The 23032-nt window shown below is 46.1% G+C and overlaps 1 protein-coding gene across 7 annotated transcripts in view; it reads right to left on the bottom strand.

The window, feature by feature from the left end:
• Positions 1 to 23032, bottom strand: part of CASK (calcium/calmodulin dependent serine protein kinase) — a 291959-nt gene that overhangs the window by 251379 nt on the left and 17548 nt on the right. The gene's annotated exons all lie outside the window — the stretch shown is intronic.

Below are 23032 nucleotides of genomic sequence, written 5' to 3'. Positions count from 1 at the left end.
AAGAATTCTTGGTTATGTTGGACGTGTTGACTAGGACAGAATGACCTCACGCTCGGTAGCTCCCAGTCCCCTAGCAGCGAGGGCCTGGCCGATGACGCCCCAGCATTACTAAAGAGAACTTACTAAGTGGAAGGTATGTTTGCTAATCCAGTTCAGGCCAGAGCCAGAGCGGGTCCTGAGCTAAAATGGCATTTGAATCTCTTCCCGTTCTAGTGCCCCTGTCCTCGCTTGGTGCCGAGCGGGGACCCTCTCCTCCTCTGTGTTGGTTACCATAGCCTCAGACGAGCAAATACTTCCTAGCTGAACAGTAGAATAAGGGAGAAGCTTCCAGAACAGTGCTTTTTGTCAGAAGCAATGACAAGCAAAAGGACTGAAACGATGCCATTTGAATACTGTCCCAAAGGAAAAAATAAGTCTTTGTGACCTTGACCCCACTGTGACCTCACTCAAGGAACAGTCTGAAGCTGCGAAGTGGATGCTGACCTGGCTTTCTTCAGTGGGAACAAAAGAAGAATCCAATTCTGTTGCCTGAAAAACAGCCAGACCGCTTAACAGTAAGTGCGCCAAACAAAAGGCTAAGACGGAAGTAAACGGTGTAAAATGCAGACTAAGAGCCAAGACGTTAAAACAGGACATCTGGTGTGCAATTCGCTGGGGGGCTGTCAGCAATGAGGGTGTCTTCAAACATCTTTCAGAGAGCGGGCTGTAATAGAGGAGAAGAAATGAGTTCCACTGCACAGCCTTCCTTTATTGTGGCTGCAACATTATTAGTAAACTAGAGGCCCGGTGCACAAAATTCGTGCATGAGTAGGCCTTCCTTCCCCTGGCTGCCAGCACCGGCTTCCCTCTGGCACCTGGGACCCGGGTTTCCCTCACAGCCCCAGCTTGGTCTGGAAGGTTGTCCGGAAGGATGTCCGGTCTAATTAGCATATTATACTTCTATTATTTTTAAAAAATATATTTTATTGATTTTTTACAGAGAGGAAGGGAGAGGGGTAGAGAGTTAGAAACATCGATGAGAGAGAAACATCGATCAGCTGCCTCCTGCACACCCCCTACTGGGGATGTGCCCGCAACCAAGGCACATGCCCCTGACCGGAATCGAACCCGGGACCCCTCAGTCCACAGGCCGACGCTCTATCCACTGAGCCACACCGGTCAGGGCATACACTTCTATTATTATAGATAACACCGAAAGCACCAAACCAAGAGTTTATCAGTTGAAAAAATGATGGACCACAATCCCTTCTAGGAACACATCAAAGAAGCTATTACTACAGCAGTTGTAAAAAACTTCCGGAAGTTCCACAAATGCATAGTTCCTGTTCTTAGTGAGACTGTAGCTTGTTACTTCCAGGTAACAGATTGGGTTTTTGAGCTCAGTGTACACCTCCGATTTACCACAAATACTTAGTTGATCCGTAATACAAACAATCCAAAGTCTTATACACCTGCTGCTTGCACTTCCTGGACAGATAAAATGGATCTCAATTACCAGCTAAGGAAATCACATTAGGCTAAAATGTACGACAGGTAATACACTATTGAGCAAGGCTAATATTCTTTTTGAAGGAGATCACTCAGTTTAAACCTTAACTCTAGTTGGTAAAATGTATTCAAATGATCAGAAAATAAATATGATTGTGGTGATCAGTGGAATTAGCAAGGGCTACTATTTCAGTCACTGCTCCAGACACTTACAGTTTTACTACAACATGGCTTTACACAGAACAGAGACAGGCAGGGATGGTAACAGATGCTTACTGGTTTCGATTAGTACTTGATTCAAATATGCAATGCTTATTGCTTTCCAGTCTTAATAACACATTAAATAAATTAAACTACCAACCACAGTGTGTACTGCTAGAGCTATTAAAAGTAAATCTGTTTTTTTTTTCTTTATCTTTCCTCAAACCTCATGACTCAACCTCTGCTAGCTTCAGACTTTTCCTTTTTTATTTACTGGAGGCCCAGTGCACGAATTCGTGCACCAGTGGGGTCCCTTGGCCTGGCCTGCGGGACAAGGCCAAAACCATCTCTCCAAGATTCCCCCGAGGGGTCCCGGATTGCGAGAGGGTGCAGGCCAGGGAGGGACGCGGGAGGTTGGCCAGCTGGGAGGGACCGCGGGAGGTTGGCCAGCCGGGGAGGGACCGCGGGAGGGCTCCAGGGTGTGTCCGGCTCGTCCAGATCAGCGCTCAGTCCCAATCGACTGGACCCCAGCAGCAAGCTAACCTACCAGTTGGAGCATCTGGCCCCTGGTGGTCAGTGCATGTCATAGCGACTAGTCGACTGTCTGACCCCTGGTAGTCAGTGCACATCATAGCAAGAGGTTGAGCAGCCTTAGCATATCATTAGCATATTATGCTTTGATTGTTTGAATGGACGACCAGATGACCGAACACTTAGCATATTAGGCATTTATTATATAGGATGTAATTTCATTTATGATAACTCAGCAAGAAGTAAATTCTTCAGTTAATAGTATTAAGAACATGAAGAAGGATTTCCTGTCATAAAAGCATTCATTGAGATTCAGATGAATATAAAGAAACTCAACATCAGATCTCTTGAAACCTTAAACAGAAATATTTGGTGAAGTCAAGACTTATGGGTATTTTCAATATGAAACTTGCTTTTATTTCAGGGAGCTATCAGTCTTTGAGCATTCTCAAATGACGACAGCGGTTTCACATCTGCTGAACATGTAAAAATATACAAGTTGCTTTGAATCACAAGAATAACACCTTGTAGGAACTAACATAGTAAGGCAGCACAGATACTCTGCTTACGTGACTTTATGATTCGTTTTAGACAACTCTTTTGTCCTTTGCTTTGTGGTTTTCAGACTTTCTCATTCACTCCCAATTTAATAGCTTATTAATAACTAGAGGCCCAGTGCATGAAATTTGTGCATGGGTAGGGTCCTTAGGCCTGGCCGGTGATCAGGGCCAATCTGTGGGGCAACTGGCAGGGCGATCGGGGCGGGGGGGGGGGGGGGGGTGGGAACCTGCTGGCACCCGCCTTGGCTGATCTGGGGCCTGCAGGCTGGGGGCAGTTCCTGCGTTGAGCGTCTGCCCCCAGTGGTCAGTGCACATCATGGCAACCAGCCATTCCACTGGTTGTTCCACTGTTTGGTCAATTTGCATATTAGGCTTTTATTATATAGGATAGTGTAAGTAAGCTCTATACAACTCTGGAAATTGGTCGTACTTTTTAAAATCCAAATGCATAAAGCTACAGCCATCTCATTTTAGCTGCACACTATCTGAGAGAGATCAATGCAACTTTTTAGGCCATTTCTCTCCTAAAAAGCAATGGGGACAGTATTACCCCTATTCTAAAGCTAAAAATGGAAGTGCAGAAAGCCCGAAGAGGGCTTCGAGTAATGTGCTAGTTTCTTAACTTGGGTGCTGAATACAGGAGTGTTCAGTTTGTGTAGGGGTGATGAATTCCCTCAGCTTTTGTTTGCCTGGGAAAGTCTGGGGAAGTCTATTTCTCCTTCATTTGTGAAATACACCTTTGCCAGATATAGCATTTATGTTTGTTAAATTGATAAGACCATTTTTATTGAGGTGACACTGGTGAATAACATCATGTAAGTTTCAGGTGTACAACAGTATAATTGGTATCTGTACACATTATAGCATGCTCACCATCAAAAGTCTAGTTTCCATCCATCACCATATATTTGACCCCCTTGACTCATTTCATCCTCTCCTACCCCACTTCCCCTCTAGTAATCACCAATTTCTTGTCATATCTATGAGTTTCTGTTTTGTTTTTTCATCTTTTTTATATTCTACATTTGAGTGAAATCATATGGTATTTGTCCTTTTCTCCTTGACTTATTTCATTTAGCATAATATCCTCTAGGCCCATCCATGTTGTTGCAAATGGCACTATTTCATCATTTTTATGAATGAGCAGTATTCCATTACACACATATAAAAATACAGATACCTATATCCACCCCATGTATTCTTTTTTAAAATATATATCTTTATTGATTTCAGAGAGGAAGGGAGAGGGAGAGATAGAAACATCAATGATGATAGAGAACCATTGATTGGCTGCCTCCTGCATGCCCCCACACTGGGGATTAAGCCCGCAACCCAGGCATGTGCTCTTGACCAAACTTGAACCTGGGACCTTTCAGTCCACAGGTGGATGCTCTATCCAATGAGCCAAACTGGCTAGGGCTCTACTACCATGTATTCTTTATCATTCATCCACAGATGGACACTAAGGTTGTTTCCAAATCGTGGCTATTGTAAATAATGCCATAATGAACCTGGGGTACATATATCTTTTTAAACTAGTGTTTTCATATTCTTCAGATAATACCCAGAAGTGGAATAGCTGGATCAGCTTTTTGGTTGGCATTTTTTTCCCTTCCATCACTTGGATTATATCATCCCACTTTCTCTTGGCCTACAAGGTTTCTGGTGAGAAATCTGCTGAGAGCATTATGGGAGCAGGGACAGAGAGAGGAGGAAAAGGAGGAAGAATAGGAGTCTCACATCTAAGTCACTTTATTTTTGCTGCATTAAAAATCCTTTTATTTTTTTAAAATATGTTTTATTGATTTTTTACAGAGAGGAAGAGAGAGGGATAGAGAGCTAGAAACATCGATGAGAGAGAAACATCGATCAGCTGCCTCTTGCACACCCCCCACTGGGGACGTGCCTGCAACCAAGGTACATGCCCTTGACCGAAATCGAACCTGGGACCTTTCAATCTGCAGGCTGACGCTCTATCCACTGAGCCAAACCGGTCTTGGCTAAAAATCCTTTTAACAATATGATTATAACATGTCTTGGTAAAGACCTCTTGATGTTTATTTCCTTCCCATGATTTGGGACATTTTCTATCATTATTTCTTTAAAGAAGCTTTTGCATCTTTCTCATTTCCTGCTCCTTCTGAGACTCCCACCCCAAAAGTGCTAACATTGGAGAACTTATAAACAACTAGTAAGTTCACTTTCTAATTAACCATGGTACCTCTCACTGTGGACAGGAACCAAAACCCTGGAAAACTACATCACCTGGTAGCTGAAGTAAGACAATAGCTCGCATAATATCTATTCTCCTTTAACAGGATCATATAAAGAACACATTGCCCATTATTTTTCCTTGACCATTTATTTACCCATCACTTATTAACTCCTTTCTTGGCAATTATGTCCATGTATTTCTTCTCTCCTTGTCTTTTCAAAATGTCCCTGTCCTTAGAAAAAAAGCAATACCCTCTAGACACAATACCTCCTAATTAAAAGCGAATGCACCCCAAGCTGCCCATCAATGCTTAGACTATAACTATATCAAGGAAAAGGAAAGACTTCATGGAAAATTAGTCTCAAGAACTAATGTTATTCTCTAACCAATTTAAAGTTAGTGACTCTTAATGCTGGTTGTTCTTATGAAGAGGTGGCAAAACATTTAATAATGTCATATGTCAAATAAGGCTACAGTTCAGGGAAATACAGGAAAACTTCAGGATATGGGTGTATGATGGCTTTTCCTCACAGCTTTTGAGCCCTGTCCTATGAAGGACCAAATCAAACTCGAGTTGGTCATTCTATGCTTGCAGCCTTCAATCTGGATTGACTGAGAGTTATATAATTTGAAGCTCTGTAGGGCTGGAAATGTCAACAGACTGCACTTCAAACTGAAGTGATTATAAGCAGTAACTCAGAGAAGTGACTATCTTAGCAGGATAAGCCCATAGCTCCAAGCTGTTTGAAGAGTTCTCATCAGGGCAAAGAAGAAAACCAGCCATCAAAAATCAGATTAAGGATGTTGCCTAACTTAAGGCAGATGAGTGTTAATGTAAAAGCTAGAGGGAAATGGCTGAGCACAGAGACCAGTAAGCAGAAGAATTTTCAAGCTAAGGAATTATGTCTAGATGTGACTTCTCCCCCATTGAGCTTACTAAAAGTAACTATATACAAACCTCTAAGTTTTAGAGGTAATAATATTATCATGAAACCCCAAGATTGCCCTTCAGCAGCCAGAAAGTATTACGTCTCTAAAATAAACAACATTAGCTATGAAACCTGTGCACTTCCCAAGAAAATTATGCTCCCCAATTAGTACTTCAGATGGGGCTATGGAGAAGAATGGACCCCCCAAAAAATCTCTAGAGAACAGTTGGGGCCCTGTTCTGGGCAAAAGAAATCCTCCTGTATTACTCAGATTATTCCAATTGCTGATTTGACCCTTCTGTTCACTGAGAAAACCATGCCTACCTTGCCTTTGCTGATTGAGTGCTATTTGGCCTTCGTTACCCCAGGATCCAATTACTCTTACTGTACACGGGTGGGTAAAAGTAGGTTTAAATTATAATACAAATAAATTATACAACTAGTGCCTGGTGCACGAAATTCGTGCGGGGGCGGGGGGGAGGAGGGGATTGCATTCTCTCCAATCTGGGACCCCTCGGTGGGATCGGGCCAGAACCGGCATTCGGACATCCCTCTTGCAATCCGGGACCACTGGCTCCTAACCACTCACCTGCCTGCCGGCCTGCTCGCCCCCAACTGCCCCGCCCCCGCCAGCCTTCTCGCCCCCCAACTGCTCCCCTTGCTGGCCTGATCACCCCCAACTTCCCTCCCCTCCTGGCCTGATAGCCCCTAACCGCCTTTGCCTCGGCCCCACCACCATAGCTTTGTCCGGAAGGTCTCCAGGTCTAATTAGCATACTACCCTTTTATTAGCATATTACCCTTTTATTAGTACAGATAATTAATAAATAATGTAAGAATCAACTGTGCTTTGCATACTCACAATTGAATCCTGCTTTTGCCCACCCCTGCATTTAGGTTTGCCAAGTCAGTGGTGGCAGTTTCAACGGTCATTTCTGACCTCCAGGGAAGAGCAATCACTGAGCTCTTCACAAATGCTGGGGCTCCCCTCACACATTCATTTCCCAGGCAAAGGAGAGCCACCTGGAGAGCAGAATGAGGGACTGCCAGACAGGCCCCCCGAGAAACCTTCTCTTCTGCCAGACGGGGAGTCTTCGCTCTTCCTGACCAGGAGGATTTGATCATGGCTATGTTTCCTACCCCCCTTTTCTGGGAGTGGGAACTTTCAGTATAGTCGTCCTATTCTTCTACCGATGTAACAGTGGGAGAGGGGGCGGCCGCGGAACACCAGACTACAAGAAGCCAAACCTAAACCAGATGGGGAAGCCCTGGCCGGTGTGGCTCAGTGGCTAGAGCATCGGCCTACAGACCGAAGGGTCCCGGGTTCGATTCTGTTCAAGGGCACGTACCTTGGTTGCAGGCTCCTCCCCAGCCCGGGCCCTGGTCGGGGTGCATGCAGGAGGCAACCAATCAGTGTGTCTCTCTCACATCGATGTTTCTCTCTGACTCTCCCTCTCTCTTCCACTCTCTCTAAAAATCAATGGGAAAATATCCTTGGGTGAGGAGTAACAACAACAACAAAAAAGCAACCCTAACGGGGAAGACCCTGTATCACCAAGAAATGGAGAACTTAGAAACTGAATATAGTACATGGGAGGTGCTTGGATTGAGGAGTGGGCGAGCATATTTCTTGTATGGGAAGAAGACTGAGTAAGGATCGGATAGCTAAAGGGGTACACTGTGGCCAACTTTGTTAATTACACTGAGTGGCCAGATGATGATGATCTCTGAACACATAATAATCTGGCCACTCAGTGTATATCCTATAGAATAAAAGGCTAATATGCAAATTGTCCCCTCGACCAGGAGTTCGACCAGCAGGCAGGCCGGCCAACCGCCCATGTCCCCTCCCCCTGACCAGGCTGGCCGGACCCCACCCATGCACAAATTCATGCACCAAGCCTCTAATACACACACACACACACACACACACACACACACACACACACACACACACTAAGTGGCCAGATTATTATGTGTTCAGAGATCATAATTATCTGGCCACTCAGTGTACTCACCTAATATCCACCCTCCACTTCTTTCTGACTATCAGAAACCCAAAGTTGCTGTGCTCCCATGTGCTCACGTACCAATACATGCCCCAGCTTTGTGGCAGATGCAGTGGCCATGTGACACAGTTCGGTCAAAGATATAAAGGCAGACCTCACTGGCTGTGGTTTATAAGAAAGTTCTTTAAAGACATCTAACTCTTCCAGGCCGCCTCCAACACAGATGGGTGACTCAGGAGCCACCTTGTCACCGTGAACATACACTAAGGGTGGCTGGGAAGGTGGCTAGAAGGCACCTGGGCCCTAATGGTATCTTGGAGACACCGTACCAGCCCTGGAATGCCTAACTTGGGAATTCACATTCCGGGAGTGAAAAAGAAGCTCAAATTCAACCCACTATTCTCTGGGTTTTCTGTTCCATGTAGCAAAATTCAGTTCCTTCACTGATCCACACAGAATCCTATGCCTCACTGAGGAATTAACCAAGTTTATGCCAGTGACAAATAGAATCTGTAGAAAACGATATGGGGTACCTCAGATTTACTTAGCCGGAGTGCCACGTATTTGGCATGCATATGTTCCCCCATGTCCACTTCAGGCATGGTTAGCCAATCGGGGGCGCTCTCTCCCAATGAGTTGGAAGTGTAACTACACAACGGTTTCGACTCCAAGTTTCAACTGATGTACTGGCAACGAATACAGGACCCTTTTCCACTTTATCCACGGCCGTTTCTCCCAGCTCTGGAGTTCTAGGATTCTAAAACAGGATTATAGACCTCACAATGGAGGAGAAGTGTCAAGATTTCTCCACTGTCAAGTAACTTGGATCAAATTATATGATCTCATTCTAAAATTCCAGACCAGTCATATTTTTTAAACAACTTATTTCTTCGTTTGTAAAATGGAAACTACAGGAAAGTCTACTTACCTCATAGGGTTGATGTAAAGATCATACAAAATAAGTGTGAAAAACATTGAACCTTAAATTACTATGAACATGTAAATTATTAACAAGTCCATCCTATGTAATTTATTCTTCACAGCTAGCATCATTTGCTATTAGACATACTCAACATCTAAATTTAAATTCATTTCCAGAACATGGTTACACTGTCTTAGGTAGTAGGATAGAGAATTTTACGAAGAAAGAGTTCATTCTTCTGGTGTTTACACTCAAGAAATAATGGACTGGGGTGGGGACGCACAAAAAGATCAGGGGTATACTACAAACATTTCCACAGCTTTAATTCCACCTGGCAGAAATAACACCAGCAGCCCTGACTGGTGTGGCTCAGTGGACAGAGCGTCGGCCTGCGGACTGAAGGGTCCCAGGTTCGATTCTGGTCAAGGGCATGTACCTTGGTTGCGGGCACATCCCCAGTAGGGGGCTGTGCAGGAGGCAGCTGATCGATGTTCCTCTCTCATCAATGTTTCTGACTCTCTCTCACCCTTCCCCTCTGTGAAAAATCAATAAAATGTATTTTTTTAAAAAGAAATAACACTAGCATTCATGGAAAAATTCCTTTTTTATTCTATTGACTAAATCTTTTTAAAAGAAAAACACAAGTAGTTTCATTATGGGGGAGGGGAAGTTTATCACACATATGTGCATTTCTTTAAATTCAAAGTGGAGAAATTTTTTCCACTCTATGGAATAAAATCTACAATAAGGTAAAAATAAAAATAACAAGGCAAGCCTAATGAAATCAGCAAATTATTTGATTGCCTATAAAATATAAGAATTTGTCTTTATTTAAAACAGTGAATAACCTATGACCCCTACCCTCAATGAAAGCTGTGAAGTAACCCCTGAGATCTAGGTGTTAGTACCCAGGATGAAAATGTCATTGAAGTTTCAATGTTGAGATAAGCTGTACTAATGTACAAAAATGTCCTCATTAACATCTCTTCGTCAGGGGTCTTTAAAACAGCATCTGCATACATATTCCCAGCTGAAGTTCAAGCAAGTTTCCCAGTGCTTACTTCAGTTTGCTTGTTGGAGGCTTTGGAACCATTTAGAACTTCTTGGAAAGTCTAGAAATGTAACTTACAGGAGCTTGGGAACTGGGAAGGCCTCACACAGCAAACACTAACAATGTGGAAAAAACGACAAAGATATCTTTAAGGTCAAGCTTGCTCACTTTTGGAAAACCTTACACATCGAATGAAAATATAACACAGATCCCAACTCAGAAAATAAAAGGCATATATGTGAAGAGCGCAGTTGATCATTCTCCAAGTACTATAAATTAATGTCTAAATGTTAAAGGACCATAGCTTTTAGATTTTAAAAACCTTATTCCAAATTTTTAAAATTAAAGTATAGTTGGCATGCAATATTGTACTAGTTTCAGGAGTACAACATAGCGACGCCCATAAGTCTATTAACCCTCTATCAGTATGCAAAGTTATGATATTACTAGAGGCCTGGTGCATGAAATTCGTGCACTTGGGGGAGTCCCTCAGCCCGGCCTGCACCCTCTCGCAGTCTGGGACCCCTTGGGGGACGTCTGTCTGCCAGCTTAGGCCCGATCCTCAGGCATCCTACAGACATCCCTCTCGTAGTCTGGGGCTCTCGCAGTCCGGGACCACTCGCTCCTTCTTACTGCCCGCCTATAGCCAGCTTCTGGCTGAGTGGCGCTCCCCCTGTGGGAGCGCACTGACCACCAGGGGGCAGCTCCTGCGTTGAGTGTCTGCCCCCTGGTGGTCAGTGCGCATCATAGCGACCGGGCGTTCTGCCCTTCAGTCTATTTGCATATTAGGGTTTATTATATAGGATGGTCTACGTTTCCTGTGCTGTACACTACATCCCAGTGGCTTATTTATTTTATAACTGGAAGGTCAATTCCCCTTCAGCTTTTTCATCCATCTTCTACCCTGTCGCCTCCGGCAACCGTGATTTTATAAAAAATATATTTTTATTGACTTCAGAGAGGAAGGGAGGGGGAGATAGAAACATCGATGATGAGAGAGAATCATGGATCGGCTGCCTCCTGCACACCTCACACAGGGGGATGGAGCCCACAACCTGGGCATGTGTCCTGACCAGGAATCAAACCACGACCTCCTGGTTCATAGGTCGACGCTCAGCCACTGAGCCACACAGGCCAGGCTGTTTAATTTTAAATATTTGTTTAAAGCTAAGTTTGAATTTAAACGTGGCCATGGTAGAGATCAGGGCACTTTTACCCTTTTCAATAAACCATAAAACTTTTATTTTAATGTATCAGACACAGCAGGCCCCGCAGATATTGAATTAAAAACTTAATAACCATCTTTTTGAGACTTACACAAAACAGTGATATCTTTCTAATTACTTTAAGCCAGGTATCCGAAGGTACGGAAAACAACCCAATCTCCTGAAACCAGCCATCCGTTACAAATGCCACTTTTCCTCAGCTAATTCCGGTGAAGAAATATCATTCTAAAGTGGAAAATCCAAAGCAGTAACAACATCAATGTATTGTCATATTTTTCTGAGAAATGTCAATACTTCCCAAATTCACCAAAAAAAAAAAAAAATATCACAATCTTCATTGTCTTCTTTCTTATTTCATTTACTAGAGGCCCGATGCACGAAGATTCGTGCAAGAATGGGCTTTCTTCCCCTGGCTGCCGGCACCGCCTTAGCTCTGGCTGGAGCTGCCTTTCTGCCTTCCCACGCTGCCCAGAGGCCCGGAGCAGCTGGGGCGGTGTGGCACGCCTGCATCGCTGCCATGGCGACAATGCAAGTGTCCCGCTCCCGGTCGCTCAGAGCCTGGGTATGCAAAGTAACCCTCCATCTTTGTTGGGTTAATTTGCATACTCACTCCTGATTGGCTGGTGGGTGTCGCGAAGGTACGGTCAATTTGCATCTTTCTCTTTTATTAGTGTAGATTGTTCTGGAATGAAACAAATAAGATAAATTATACCTCTGATACAAGATTCCAATGTAGCCACTGCCAATGGATCATAAAGCCACCTGAAGTTGTAGAGTGCACAGTGGCCACAGGTAGGCCCAGATAGTCTGAGAAGCTAGGGGATGCTTGCACATGTGCTCTGCTATGCATGTAGCAAGAATCCCAATAACCTCACTCTGGGAGAGGGAAAGGGGGTTGCAACCAGCACTTTCCGGAAGCAGGGAAGAAAACAGCTTTAGGAGGACAAGGTCCGCCCGCTGCAGCACATCTCCCATGAGGGCTGCTTGGTGGTTTGCTTCCACACAATGCTGATGAGTCACTTAGAAGTGACTTAACTTCTAACACAAATAAACCTTCAGATGAAACAGGGAGGGGGCCATCTGCATACTGTCAACAATCGAAATATAAATTAAGAAGATGAAATAGAACCTCTCGACACCCAACAATGTTTAAACTCATACTGTGGTCAACACCGAACACTATTTTGAAAGTAAAATGCACACAGTGGTCACTTAGAGAAAACAATCTTGACAATGTAAACTGTGGTACATCTACACAGTGGAATACTACACTGCTATAAAAAGGAAGGAATTCTTACCATTTGAGACAGCATGGATGGAGCTGGAGAGCATTGTGCTAAGTGAAATAAGCCAGTCAGAGAAAGATAAATACCACATGATCTCACTCATTTGTGGAATATAATGAACAACATAAACTGATGAACAAGAACAGATCCAGAGACGGAGAAGCATCGATCAGACCGTCAAACCTCAGAGGGAAGGCAGGGGAGGGTGGGGGGAAGGGGGAGAGATCAACCAAAGGACTTGTATGCATGCATATAGGCCTAACCAATGGACACAGACACCAGGGGGTGAGGGCGTGAGTGGGGGGGGGGAGCAATAGGGGGATAAGGACACATATGTAACACCTTAATCAATAAAGAAATTAAAATAAAAAAATAAAATGAAAAATAAAACCCCACTGTATTTTTAGAGGATGGTTGGGAACTACAGAGAAAGCACCTGTGAAACGTGAAGAACGTGGCACATTATTTGAGGGTGGACAATCTCTCTAGATCTTTCCTTCATGCTGAAAAGCCAAATACATTTCAGATGAATCGGGTTACATGTTAAGAAATCCAAACAAAGAGGCAAAGGCAGGTGCATTTCCACCTACAATCGAAGCAGCGGAACAATGACGGGAATAAGCAGGGGAAGGACTGACGGATTTTGAGGGTGGTGGACGCTCTCCTATCCAACCTCCGTGTAACCCGTTTCCCATTCCCATCGCCCAGCTCCTGTGTACGACCTAACGGATGCTCAGAGCACGCTGGTTGCGCAGTGCTAACAGGCTACTGTGTGGTCCCTGCCATGAAGCCCTATAAATTAAGTTGCCTACTTACCAAGAGTCAAGTTTATTCCCAGGTCTGTTCCCTTTCTGATTTTTAAACATATTTTGTATTGTTGGTAGTATTACAGATGTCTCCCATCCCCCCCCCATTCACCCCCACTTCAGCCCCGACCCACCCCCATATCTTCACTACCCTGTTGTCATGGGCTCTGCATATAAGTATGTACGTTCTTTGGTTGGTCTCTCTCTTCTCGTCCCCCCAACCCCACATCGAGGTGTGTCAGTCTGTTCCATGCCTCCCTGTTTTGGGTCTTATTTGTTGGTCTATTCATTTTGTTCATTAGATTCCACATATAAGTTAGATCATGTGATACTTGTCTTTCTCTGACGGGCTTATTTCACTTAGCATGATGCTCTCCAGGTCCCTCCATGCTGTCTCAAAGGGTAAGAGACCCTTCTTTTTCACAGCTGCATAGTATTCCATGGTGTAAATGTACCACAGCTGTTTTATCCACTCATCTACTGATGGGCACTTAGGCTGTTTCCAGATCTTAGCTATGGTAAATAATGCTGCTATGAACATAGGGGTGCATACATCCTTTCTGATTGTTTTTTTTGGGGGGGGGATAGGATATATTCCCAGAAGTGGGGTCACTGGGTCAAATGGGAGTTCCATTTTCAGTTTTTTGAGGAAGCTCCACACTGTTCTCCACAGTGGCTGCACCAGTCTGCATTCCCACCAGCAGTGCACGAGGGTTCCTTTTTCTCCGCATCCTCGCCAGCGATTTGTTCCCTTTTATGTTAGTTGTGCACCTGTTACTGTAATTCTTAATTATAGGTTAAATCAGTTGAATGGGAGTTTAAAAGAGAGGAACTGGCTGGAAAGACCACATAAAGTGATGCTGCATTAAATGTGGGTGTCAAACCTGTAAAAACTAGACCAGTGGTCGGCAAACTCATCAGTCCACAGAGCCAAATATCAACAGTACAATGATTGAAATTTCTTTTGAGAGCCACATTTTTTAAACTTAAACTTCTTCTAACGCCACTTCTTCAACACAGACTCGCCCAGGCCGTGGTATTTTGTGGAAGAGCCACACTCAAGGGGCCAAAGAGCCACATGTGGCTCGTGAGCCGCGGTTTGCTGACCACGGAACTAGGGGACCTGTAGGGTACCTGAAAGATTCTTCATCGATTACAGCTCACTGAGATATCACTCCACTTTAAAGAAACCCAAACTGAAAATCACTGATGATGCATTTTGAATGAGATATAAAAAGAACTATATAGTAGATTTCTAATCAATTAAGATTCATATTCAAAGAAAAGGGCAGCCCAATATAAAAGGCTTCGCAACTTAATGTGTATTCTGCGGAAACTTTAATGTTGAAGATACACAAGTAACCTTTTTCAAGATAACCACTTCCTGTTAAACAGACCAGCTATGAGATCTAATCACACCCAATAAATGGGCTTCTGTATGATTTTTAGTTTCCACATATCCACTCACCTATAATAATCCTATATGATAAAAGGCTAATATGCAAATCGACTGAACAGCGGAACGACCCATCGCTATGCGTGCACTGACCACCAGGGGGCAGACGTTCAATGCCGGAGCTGCCCCCTGGTGGTCAGTGTGCTCCCACAGGGGGAGTGCCGCTCAGCCAGAAGCCGGGTGAGCGCAGCGGTGGTGGCGGGAGCCTCTCCCTCCTCCGTGGCAGCGCTAAGCCGTCAGTTGGACATCCCCCGAGGGGTCCCAGACTGCAAGAGGGCACAGGCCTGGCTGAGGGACTCCCCATATTGAATGCATGAATTTTATGCACCGGACCTCTAGTCTATAATAATAAAAGCATAATATCCTAATTAGACCAGACAGCCAAACGACCATCCGGATGTCCTTCCGGATGTCCTTCCGGATGAAGCCGGGGCTGTGAGGGCCGAGCCCCTTGCACGAATTTCGTGTATCAGGCCTCTAGTCAGGAAAATAAAAAAGTGAATGTGAAAAGCATTTGAAAGACAATAGCAGGCTAATATGTTTGATATATAAAGTTGACATAAATAAATTAGCAAGTCCCTAACCAGTTTGGTTCAGTGGATAGAGCGTCAGCCTGCGGACTGAAGGGTCCCAGGTTCGATTCCGGTCAGGGGCATGTACCTTGGTTGCGGGCACATCCCCAGTGGGGGGGTGTGCAGGAGGCAGCTGATCGATGTTTCTAACTCTCTATCCCTCTCCCTTCCTCTCTGTAAAAAATCAATAAAATATATTAAAAAATAAAATAAATTAGCAAGAAAAAGGCTAGGCAACAATAGGAAAATAGAGGAAACATGAAGAAAATGAGTAGTTCCACTGGTCGTTAAAGAGACACAAAGTAGTTCAACAAGATAACGTGTTTTGCCTAGCAGGTTAACGACACCTAAGCAATCAGCATGTTCAGTGTTACCACATGCCCAGTGCGAGGGGGGAACACCATTTGCTGCTGAAAGAAGACATTCTAGGAGAACCTTCGAGAGAACTTTCTGGCAGCCTATGCCAAGACGCTTCAACGTTTCTATCCTCTTTGACAAGGCAGCTCCATTTCGGGGATGCCATTCTTAGAGAACAATCTGGAATCTGGACAAAGCTTTGGCGGTAAGACACTCCTCAAAGTGTTATTCAGAATTTGAAATTAGGGGAAAATATCTTTATTCAACATAAATGATTGTGTCAGGCACTGAAGATGAAGTAGTAAGCAAGCAGTCGCAACCCTCGGAGTTTTAGAGCCTGTTGGGAAAAGGAGATAATTAAACAAGTAATTATCTGAGGTCCAGCAACAGGGGCATTATCAAATAACTGATGATATACAGCCATCAAAGAGATGAGGAGTTACTTACACCAAAGGAAAAGCCATCAAACTATAAAGGCGTATAAAAAAATACAGAGAAGCCCGGCCGGCATGGCTCAGGGGTTGAGCATCAAACCTATGAACCAGGAGGTCAGGGTTCGATTCCCGGTCAGGGCACAGGCCTGGGTTGTGGGCTTGATCCCCAGTGTGGGGCGTGCAGGAGGCAGCCGATCCATGATTCTCTCTCATCATTGAGGTTTCCATCTCTCTCTCCCTCTCCTCTCTGACATCAATAAAAACGTATTTTAAAAAATACATTGGTCCTAGCTGGTGTGGCTCAGTGGATAGAGCATCGGCCTGCAGACAGAAGGGTCCCAGGTTCGATTCCCGGTCAGGGCACATGCCCAGGTCGCAGGCTCGATCCCCAGTGGGGGGCGTGCAGGAGGGAGCCGATCCATGATTCTCTCTCATCACTGATGTTTCCTCTCTCTCTCTCTTCTCTCTCTCTCTCTCTCTCTCTCCCTCTCCCTTTCTCTCTGAAATCAATAAAAAACATATATATTTTTAAAAAAATGCATTGAAAAATCAAAGGTGGGGATAGGACTTCTCATGGGCAGGACAAGCAGGGCCTGTGGCATATTATCTTGAGGCTGCCCCCCCCCCCCCGACGACAAGTCTGTGGCACTGAGCTCTGGGAACACTTGCCATGCAGGGGGCTGACCCGATTCCGATCTCCAAGGGGAGCTCCAAGCCCGCAGCACCGCTGAGAAAGTAGGGACCACTGGCAGACAGACGTCATAGCTGCCTCGGCCTGCAGGACTGGTCAGGGGCAAACAGGCCAGGCCAGCATGTGAATGCGAAAGGCAGACCTGGGGGATGAGACAGCCACGGGGGGCTTAAAGCTCGGCTGTATTCGTGGGGTTCTGAAAGGCCGGTACCTGAGAGGCCCTGCACCAGATGCATTGTGGGTAAGAAATCAGGATCAAGGGCAAGGGCTAGCTTCCTAACCTATCGGCCAGAAGGACCCACCGTTTCCCTTGACATTCCTGCACAAGGAACAGTAAGAGCCAGGCAGCCTTGTGAGTTTCCTGAACTCCGCATGCGTGGGCTGGGGCACACGTCGGAAGTTCATTCATCTCATAACCCTACTCCACTCTGGACATCAGGCAAAGGCGGAGATCGAAGAGCCGCGTCCCTGTCCCTGCCTTTGTGCGGTGGAAGGAGATGTCCAGGAAGTGCTGGGAAATCCACGAAAAGGGGGGGTGTTTCCAGGGAGGGAGGGGCTTTTGATTCAACAGAGCCGATGGAATCGAATTTATACACCTCCCTCTAGAAACCACGAGAGTGAAGAATGAGAAAATTTCTATAAACCGTGGGGGGAGGGGGGAGGGGAGGGATGGAAAGAGATGAACTGAAGAATGTATGTGCATGTATGCACAGCCCAGGGAGGCAGACCATAGTGTGGTGTGAAAGCGGCCCCCCGAACTGCTTGACATCATCGTTTCCTTGGTGGACAACCAGCTTTTAACTTGGGGAACGTTTAGAAATGAACTGCAGAAATGGAAACAGAAAGGAAGGCTGCTAAACCTGGGGTGTAGGCTGGTTCCCCGAAGGGAGAGCCGGCGGAGCTGTGCTTGCGGGTAAGTAGGGCTATTCTATATAATAAAAGGCTAATATGCAAATCGACCAAACAGCGGAACCACCCGTTGCTATGACACACACTGACCACCAGGGGGCAGACACTCAATGCAGGAGCTGCCTCCTGCTGGTCACTGCGCTCCCACAGGGGGAACGCTGCTCAGCCAGAAGCCCTGAGCCGGGTTCATGGCTGGCGAGCGCAGCGGTGGTGGCGGGAGTCTCTCCCACCTCCACAGCAGCGCTAAAGGATGTCCGACTGCCAGCTTAGGCCCACTCCCCAGGCTAAGTTGGACATCCCCCGAGGGCTCCTGGACTGTGAGAAGGTGCAGGCCGGGCTGAGGGACCCCCCCCCCCCCCGAATGCACAAATTTCGTGCACTGGGCCTCTAGTTAGTTATAAGAAATAAAATAAGAAATCTTACCCATGGTGGTGCTGTTCTGATGAGAGAAAGCGCATTCTCGCCTGGCTGCGAGCTGGACGCCCTGGGACATGGGAGCTCACATCGGAATGTGGGCCACCCTCCTGTCCCGAGAACTGCCTATCCTGACGGAAAGATTGACAACCTCGTGGCTGAGAAAACCTAGTCCTGGAGGCACCCGCTCTTTACCACCCCCAGCCCCCATTGCCTGTGATCTGGTCCAGGGATGCCCAGAGGCACCCACCCTCTGTGACACCCCCCCCCCCCCCAGCCCACATGACTTGTAGTGATTATCCCGTGCCCACTTTCCCATGAAAGAGTGAAGACCATAGAGAGCATGAAACAGGAGAGAGAGGGGCAGGAAGCCCGTGTTTAATTCTCATTACATGCCTGTGGTTCCTACTTTCCCATGTAACCTTTGTCCTTCTACCATATAAGCAGCCGGCTTATGGGGGCTGCAGAGCAGGGGTTTGTGGGTGACCTGCTGCTCCCCCTGCTGCTGGCGGGATGGGAATGAACGCTCCTATAGGACTCCACCCCGTCTCTGCCCAGTTGGCTCAGGTACTGACAGGCAACCCAGGCGCCTAGGTTGTCTGGTTACAGATGGATTGCAAGAAACCCAAACACCACGAAAAGAAGTGAAGAACCTTTGGAGCAATACAACTCAGTAAGGCGTTAATTAATTCATTTGTAAAATTCGAGAGTAACAGTACCTACCTCATGGGTTTGTTTGGAGAATGAAAGAAAAAGAATTTTGAGGTCACCCAGTGGAACAGTCAGAAGGCAACAAAGAGTAAAATGATCCAAAAGTGACATTTCTCAAAAGCATAATCGCGTTGTCTGTCTTCCATGCTCTCTGCAATTTTTAGACTGTGATGTTTCCTTTCTTTTTCGTTTTTGGTCCCAGACTGAGAAACTCAGCTCTCCTCCAGCTCATCGCTGTCTAATAGAAGTCTCTGTGCGATGGGCAGGTTCCAAGTCCACACCATCCACTTTGTAGCCACATGTAGGTATTGACTACTTCCAATGTGGCTGATGCAACCAACTAGCCGAGTTTTTAAAAAGAACATCTTCACTGAGATACAATTCATATACCATAAAGTTCACTCTTTTCAAGACTACGATTCAGTGTGGGTTTTTAGTATGGTCACAAATATGTCACTCAATCAGCAAGCATTATCCCATTTCAGATTATTTTAATAATCTCAGAAAGAAACCCCATACCCATTAGCAGTCACTCACCATAGCCAGCAGTCCTGGATTGTGAGAGGGATGTCCAACTGCCCGGTGGGATCGGGCCTAAACAGGCAGTTGGACATCCCTCGAGGGGTCCCAGATTGGAGAGGGTACAGGCTGGGCTGAGGGACACCCCCCTCCGTGCACGAATTTCGTGCACCGGGCCTCTAGTCTATATCATAAAAGGCCTGTGGTCATGACAACCAAACGAGCAGCAGCTCTCACGGCGGGCGTGGCAAGGCGCGAGCTACTAGGGGAGGAAAGCTACAAGCGGTGGAGCTACAGGCGGCAGAGGGCAGGGCACAAGCTACAATTGTGCCCTGATGAGAGAAAAGCGCATTCTCACATCAGAACAGCACCATCATGGGTAAGATTTCTTATTTTATTTCTTATAACTAACTAGAGGCCCAGTGCACGAAATTCGTGCATTCGGGGGGATCCCTCAGCCCAGCCTGCACCTTCTCACAGTCCAGGAGCCCTCAGGGGATGTCCAATTTAGCCCGGCTGTTTGGACTAAGCTGGCAGTCGGACATCCTTTACCGCTGCTGTGGAGGTGGGAGAGACTCCCGCCACCACCGCTGCGCTCGCCAGCCATGAACCCGGCTCAGGGCTTCTGGCTGAGCGTCACTCCCCCTGTGGGAGCGCACTGACCAGCAGGAGGCAGCTCCTGCATTGTGGCTGTTTTTTTTTCTCCCGGTGATGGGTGGGGCAGCCAGCTGAGACAAGCAGAAGCGGGATACTCCCGCACGATTTCATGCGCACTGGGCCTCTAGTTTCCTATAAATGGAATCATACAATATGTGCTCTTTTGTGTCTGGCTTCTTTCACTTAGTGTAATGCTTCGGAGGTTCATCCTTGCGGTAGCGTGTATCAATGCCTCATTTCTCTTATGGCTGAATATTCTACTGGGTACAATACAACTACCACATTTTGTTTATCCATTCACCAGTCAATGGACATCTGGGTGGTTCCCACCTTTTGGCTATCATGAAGAATGCTATGAACACTGATATACAAGTGTGTGTGTGAATATGTCTCCAATTCTCTTGCATATATATCCAGGAGTAGGATTGCTGGGTTGCATGGAAAACAACTTTTGAAGAACTGCAAGAGTGTCTTCCGCCGTGGCTACACCACTTTACATTTCCACCGGCAACACATGAGAGATCCAATATCTGTACATCCTCGCCAACACTTGTTACTTGCCCGTCTTTTTTATGATAGCCATCCTGCTGTAGGTGAAGTGGCATCTCATGATTTTGACTTGTATTTCCCTAATGACTAACAATATTGAGCACCTTTTTATATCTTTATTGGCCATTTGTAAATCTTGAGAAAAACATTCATTGAACTTTACATTTTATTTAATCAGGTGCATGTGGCTAGTGGCTACAGTATGAGGCAGATGGCAGGATTTAGCGTCTGGTTCCCTTACCTTTGTTCAAGGTCAGGTGGGGAAGGGCTAGATGAGTGAAGGTCAAACCTGGTTTCAGGACTCATCCCAGATACCCCAGGTGGAACCAGGACTGAGGCAGCAAGAAGAGAGGAAAGGGAAATTGGAGCAACACTTGGAAGGAGGAGGTATTTGCCACAGAGTCGGGCACTTAGGAAGATCTCAAAACTTAACTCTTTTTAAAAAATATTTTTATTGATTTTTTAGAGAGAGAGAAGGACAGAGAGGAAGAGTGAGGGAGAAACATCGATTTCAGAGTGAAACATCCATCAGCTGCCTACTGCACACCCCCACCAGGGATGGAGCCTGCAACCCAGGAATGTGCCTAGAACAGGAATTGAACGGGCAACCTTTCGGTGCATGGGATGATGCCCAACCAACTGTGCCACACTGGCCAGTGCTCAAAACTTACTCATGATGATGAAAGCAACTCGCATTTATTAAGCACTTGCAGCATGCCAGAAACTGTGCTCTCTACCCACTGTTTCCTTCTAACAGTCCTAGGAGATAGATTCTACTGTCTCCCATGTTATTTAGTTACTAGTAGCCCGTTTGCACGAAGATTCGTGCAATAGACCTTCATTCACCTGGCTGCCTGCACCAGTTTTCTGCCGGCACCGGGGACCCAGGCCTTGGCTGTGGCCACCGCCTTCTGCCTTCTTTCAGGGTCCGGGCTTGGCCCTGGGCGGTGGCCTTGGGCTCCGCCACACCCCAGCGTCCCTGCAATGGTGTCCTGGTGGGCGTGGTTGATGGGCGTGGCTTGGTTGGTGGGCGTGGCTTGGACATAGCGAAGGTGCGGTCAATTTGCATATTTGTCTATTATAAGGTAAGACTAGAGGCCCAGTGCACGACATTCATGCACTGGGGCGGGGGGGGGGGGTGTCCCTCAGCCCGGCCTGCACCCTCTTGCAGTCTGGGACCCCTCGGGGGATGTCCGCCTGCCGGCTTGTGGATGGATGGCAGTCAGACATCCCTCTCGCAGTCAGGGACCCCTGGCTCCTTATTGACTGCCTACAGCGGAGGCAGGAGAGGCTCCCGCCACTGGCACTGAGTGCACCAGCCAGCCGTGAGCCCAGCTTCTGGCTGAGTGGCGCTCCCCCTGTGGGAGTGCACTGACCACCAGTGCGTCATAGAGACTGGTCGTTCTGCCATTTGGTCGATTTGCATATTAGGGTTTTATTATATAGGATTTTATTTATCTTTATTGTTGAAAGTATTACAGATGCCCCCCACTCCTTTTCCCCATTGACCCACCCTCTCCCAGGCCTTCACTGCACTATTCTGTCTGTGTCTTACCCAAGGGCTATGCATATCTATATATATATATAAGCCTAAGTGACCATTATAACTGGACAACCGGCCGGTAGCTATGACGTGCACTGACCTTGGCCAGCCAACCTCCCACGGTCCCTCCCCCCAGCCGGCTGGCCCCGATTGGGACTGGGTGAGATGGCCCCAATTGGCCCCGATTGCCGGCCAGGCCGAGGGACCCCACCTGTGCATGAATTCGTGCACTGGGCCTCTAGTATGCATATAAATTCCCTGGTTAACATCTTCTCACCCTCCCCCCTTCCCTGTCTCTGGATCTATTTTGTTCATCAGTTTATTTTGTTCATTAAGTGAGACCATGTGATACTTGTCTTTCTCTGACTGGCTTATTTCGCTTATTTTTCAAATGAGGAAGCAGTTTTAGACAGATCAGGTAAGCAAGTATTAGTAATTTTATTCATTATCAAAATCTCCATTCCATTTTAACCTTAGAAACCTCTTTTTTCATGTAGTTTAATTATAGCAATGATCTTACAGATCTCAACTAGGGAGGCTAAGTGTTATTCAGGGTCCCACCATTATGTTCAGCATATACTGTACAATTCTGTATCTATTAACCTATCTCAAAGGGACATGATGACAATTATATGATTTCTGAAGCGGCAAACTATTACCACTATATGAAAATTTGAACTCATTTGTGCATTATGGGCCAGATTTTATCTTTTCTAATGTGTTCAGGTACTTCCTCTTCTTTGAACTGGTTTAACAACTAAATAATGAGCTTGACTACGTGCCAGATGCTGTCCTAGGTGTAGAGATACAGCAATGACTAGGAAAGCCATGAACCCTGACCCAATGAAGCTTAAAATATGTATTAAAGATGTATTAGATGTATTAAAAATACATTATATATCCTAATATATAAAAAGCTAGGGGCCGTCACGACCGAAACAACTGGACAGATGACCAAACACAGGCTGTGTGGGGCAACCAGGCCAGCAGGGGGTTA

Source organism: Eptesicus fuscus, chromosome 1 (genome assembly GCF_027574615.1).
Source record: "Eptesicus fuscus isolate TK198812 chromosome 1, DD_ASM_mEF_20220401, whole genome shotgun sequence".
Classification (NCBI taxonomy): Eukaryota; Metazoa; Chordata; class Mammalia; order Chiroptera; family Vespertilionidae; genus Eptesicus; species Eptesicus fuscus.
The sequence above is the reverse complement of the archived record's forward strand: the minus strand, read 5'-3'. Positions and strand labels throughout refer to the sequence as shown.